This window comes from Triticum urartu, chromosome 3A, assembly GCF_056163025.1.
Source record: "Triticum urartu cultivar PI428250 chromosome 3A, HENAU_Tu73, whole genome shotgun sequence".
Taxonomy (NCBI): Eukaryota; Viridiplantae; Streptophyta; class Magnoliopsida; order Poales; family Poaceae; genus Triticum; species Triticum urartu.
This window is the reverse complement of record NC_141875.1, coordinates 196465372-196469802: the sequence shown is the minus strand read 5'-3', so window position 1 is coordinate 196469802 and position 4431 is coordinate 196465372. Positions and strand designations below refer to the sequence as shown.

Here is a 4431-nt window from a genome sequence, read left to right as displayed (position 1 = left end):
TTTGCAGAGCCGGACGCTACCTTTGTGTTCAAAATCTTCTACGAAGTACTTGGAGGAGGAACCCGCCTTGCAATGCCGAAGACAATCTGCGCGCCAGACTCATCGTCATTGAAGCCTGGTTCAGGGGCTACTGAGGGAGTCCTGGATTAGGGGGTGTCCGGATGGCCGGACTATACCTTTGGCTGGACTCCTGGACTATGAAGATACAAGATTGAAGACTTCGTCCCATGTCCGGAAGGGACTTTCCTTGGTGTGGAAGGCAAGCTTGGCGATACGGATATGTAGATCTCCTACCATTATAACCGACTCTGTGTAACCCTAGCCCTCTCCGGTCTCTATATAAACCGGAGAGTTTTAGTCCATAGGATGAACAACAATCATACCATAGGCTAGCTTCTAGGGTTTAGCCTCTCTGATCTCGTGGTAGATCTACTCTTGTACTACCCATATCATCAATATTAATCAAGCAGGACGTAGGGTTTTACCTCCATCAAGAGGGCCTGAACCTGGGTAAAACATCGTGTCCCCTGCCTCCTGTTACCATCCGACCTAGACGCACAGTTCGGGACCCCCTACCCGAGATCCGCCGGTTTTGACACCGACACCTCCTCCAGCTCCTTTTCCAGCAACGGGGTTCCTTTATTTCAAGGTGTGTTAGTCAAAAATAAATAAGCGGAATGCTATACACAGGTTTGGAAACCAGCTATATTAATGGAATGTAAGAAGCAGTACTTACTTCTTGTCTTTCTGAAGTGGACTCTTACCATCTTTTGCATCAGCAGCACCAGAAGGATCTTCAGCCTTTTCATCATCGTTCACCTGGAGCACCCAACATATACATAAGCTTGATAATAGAGAGATATAGCATATTGATATTGGATGGTTATTAGGTTATACAATAGTAAGATTTACAATAGTAAGATTTTGCCTTGACACCTGTGTATCAATGCGTGACTATGCTGCTCATTTACTGAACGTATATCGTGCATTTATAGTATTATACGTTAGTTAGCACATGTGTGTTAACAGGTATCTCAGGTGGACCAAAGAAATATTTACTGCGGCTATTTCATCACACTTCTTTGGGGGATCTTGTGCCAGAGGGAGCTTCTTGTCATTGCCGATAAATAAAGCACGCCTGGTCCTGCTGGGTGGGCATGGTGATTTGCTAGAAAAGAAAATACGATCATAAGTGTAAGCAAGTATTAGAAAATACTGCAGTAGTCCTTTCTAAAGAGGCATACCCTGGAGATGTAGATGAAAGGAGACCAACACTGAGCTTTGAAGTTGGTGTCTGCGTCTGAGTGTAAAAAAAGGAAATGATAAGAACTGAATTAGTTTGTGGGCATCTTGATTGAATAAATTGAAAGAGAGATGGTAGACTAAGAAAACAACACACTGTGCCTATAGGTGATGGAAAAGTTATAACAGGGCTCCCTGAGGAGCTTCCAGGCTGGGCTTGCTTGATGCTTGGGGTACTGGGTGTAAACATCTCAGATGGTACTGGACTGTCAGTGAGGGAAGCAGAGGATGATGCTCCAGATGATCCAGGGACACAGTCAAAGGAAGATGAGCTTAACTCAGGCTTGTAGGTTTCCATAATTTTCACAACTTGAAATGATAATTGTGTGGTTGTGGTTGCAAAAATTCTCTTTGCAATGGACACAAGAAGTTTATACCTCTGCCCAATAATCTGGGTAATCTCTGGTGGAGCAATTTTATCGACCATCGGTACACGAGCTATCTCTTGTATGGTTGGAAGTCCTGGGTTTCTAAACTTCAGTAAATTGAGGAGTGGTTTTCCAACAGCTGCTTTTCCAACTTTATCAAACATGGTGAACTCAGCCTCACCTACATCATCACTCGCAAATACTGAAATACAGTACCTGCACATGGCATGAATAAAATGAGGATTGTAGTAAAGGACTAATAAAACATAGAAGAGGCATGTCTAAATAAATCAGGCAGGAAGCCTGTGGAAACAAACAACACAAAACAAAACAAACAGAAGACAAAGGTCTTGGAAGGCACATACGTTTCTTGTGCTGCTATGGATGAGCAGTTAGGATTGGCGCATCGGTAGTTCGATGCGACTATTGTAGAGGTCTTGTTGCAGGAGGAGCAAGAGAAGAACCACCAGTGTTGATCAGGATTGAGCCTTTGGACAGTAACGGTACATATGAACCGTTTTTCCTGTCGAAGTAAATAACTTGCAGTTGAGCACATGACCAGGAAAAATTGGGAACAACATATAGAGGAAAAGATAGCAAGGATACCTCGTTTCCGTAAGGGTTCAGGCGGAGGAGATCTAACACGGTCTTTTCAACAGGATCAGCGTAGATACGGGTAGTAAATGCACCCTCGGTGAAAGCAGCATTGTTATCAATGGGTTTGAAATTAGTCCCCAACCTATTTTAATACGCAACATGGGAGATAGTTAGCAGCGTGACAAAGAAAACAACACTGTCTTCATATTCATGGTTAAAGCAAGAGAAGCCAATTAGAAGGCATATAGAAATCACCTATTGCGGAAGTCATTTATCACTGGGAGATCCTCGTCAATGTACCAATGGCAAGCAGAACTACCACTAAGTCCTTGAACACCTGCATAGTTATTGAACAATATAGAGGGGTAAGAGGCTGCATTGAACATAGAATGAAAAGGCTGTACAATACAGAATGCATAAATGTATAAGATGCAATAGGTTGACCACCTTGATTTATTTTAGGAGTGTTCCTATGAAAATTGCAATCATAGCTTCCTTTTTGTCTCTTGCCCGCACTGCTTCTTCTTCGAATTCAATCGCTCGATCACCCCAGAGGACAAGCCTTAGCTCCTTGCCCCTATAGGTTTCATATGACGAACAAATCAGTAAACAAACGAACGAGCAGGTGGCCTAGAATGGTGCATGCATAATAATAAGCAAATGCCACTTACTGTAAGTCAGTTAGGATTATTGTCCTTGTGTTTGATGGCTCTGGCTGATGCATTGATTGGATAGTGACCACATCAGAAACAACAGTTATTCTTCCAATGACATCTTCAAAACCATAAAATTTGCAAGAGCATCAGACTCCAGATATTTGACAAGTGGTTTTTAATGTACTTAGGTGTGTAGTGACACAACTTACCAAGGAAACGAGGTAGTGGCCCACATGGCCTGGGGATGTCCTGAAATGGGATCAAATTGTAGGTGCAGAACGGGTAATCTGCTTCCAAGCCCGGGCGTAAAACAGCATTGCTAAACCTGGTGAACTGAATCATGAAGCGACTATCAACAGGTCTATAACTTGTCTTTGCTTCAACGCAGTTGAAGTTGCTCATCATGTAGACCTTTCCTTCCTGCAGCTCATTCTTTAGTTCTTCTGCTCGCTGAGGAGGTATCTGCACATACATATGGTTGCCCTGCCAACAAAAATAGCAATCAGAAAGGTATCCTAGGCCAAATATGGATAGTTGGCGTTGAGCTAGCTATGTAAAGAAAAACCTGGCTATCAAGAACAACTAAGTCCATGTGCCGGATAGGCCCATTGTCAGTCCCCCCACGATAAAACCACAGGCGCGAGACAAGGACAGAGACAACCCACTTCCTGCTGTGCTTGTGTATCTTAGAGAGCATCTGATGCGCCATCTGGAAATATAAAGACATTTTTGCTTAGGAAGGTAAAAATACACAAAGAAGCAATATATTAGGTTTTGAAATATGATGGCATACCTAATCGAAGTCAAGTGAACAGACATACTAAGCGAACTACCAAAATACCTTTAACACGTACATAGATGCACAGAAAAGAACAGTATTCGCTATCTTAGGTAATGAGCATCAACAGATAAAACAACATTTACAAACTCAAATCTTATTGAAAAGGGAGCAGACAATAGAAATATTTCACCAAATCAGGAAGCATATAATAATAGAGACTAAGAGGCAGCAAGTAGCAGTGAGACCAAAAGCAGCTCGCAAAATAAAGCACGACGTAGGTACTATTCCAAAGACTCAAAGATCTCAGAGAAAACTATGTTTCTAGTCTGAGATCCAAGTGTGCCATCTTCGTTCTCGATAAGTATTTTCAAGTTTTTCTTGGAAGTCACATGTGAAACCACCACGTAAAGCTGGCCATGAGTGAAAACAAGGCTTTTTCATGTATAATCCAATAGCTGAGAGAGTCTATCCCTGGCTCTTATTGATAGTCATGGCATAACAAACCCTGACCGGAAACTGGCGACGATGTAAAGTAAATGGCCATTTAGGATCCTTGGCAGTGAGGCAAATCCTTGGAATGTACACAACATCCCCAATATTAGAACCAGTCATGATAATAGCCTCAATGACTTTCTCACCAAGTTTAGAGACAACAAGACGAGTACCATTACAAATACCAGTTGCCTGACTCAAATTTCTAAGGAGCATAACCGGCACACCTTTTTTC

General features: G+C 42.4%; 1 pseudogene; it reads right to left on the bottom strand.

Moving 5' to 3' along the window:
- Positions 1 to 732: 732 nt before the first annotated feature.
- Positions 733 to 3632, bottom strand: LOC147979173 (replication protein A 70 kDa DNA-binding subunit B-like; annotated as a pseudogene).
- Positions 3633 to 4431: the final 799 nt, after the last annotated feature.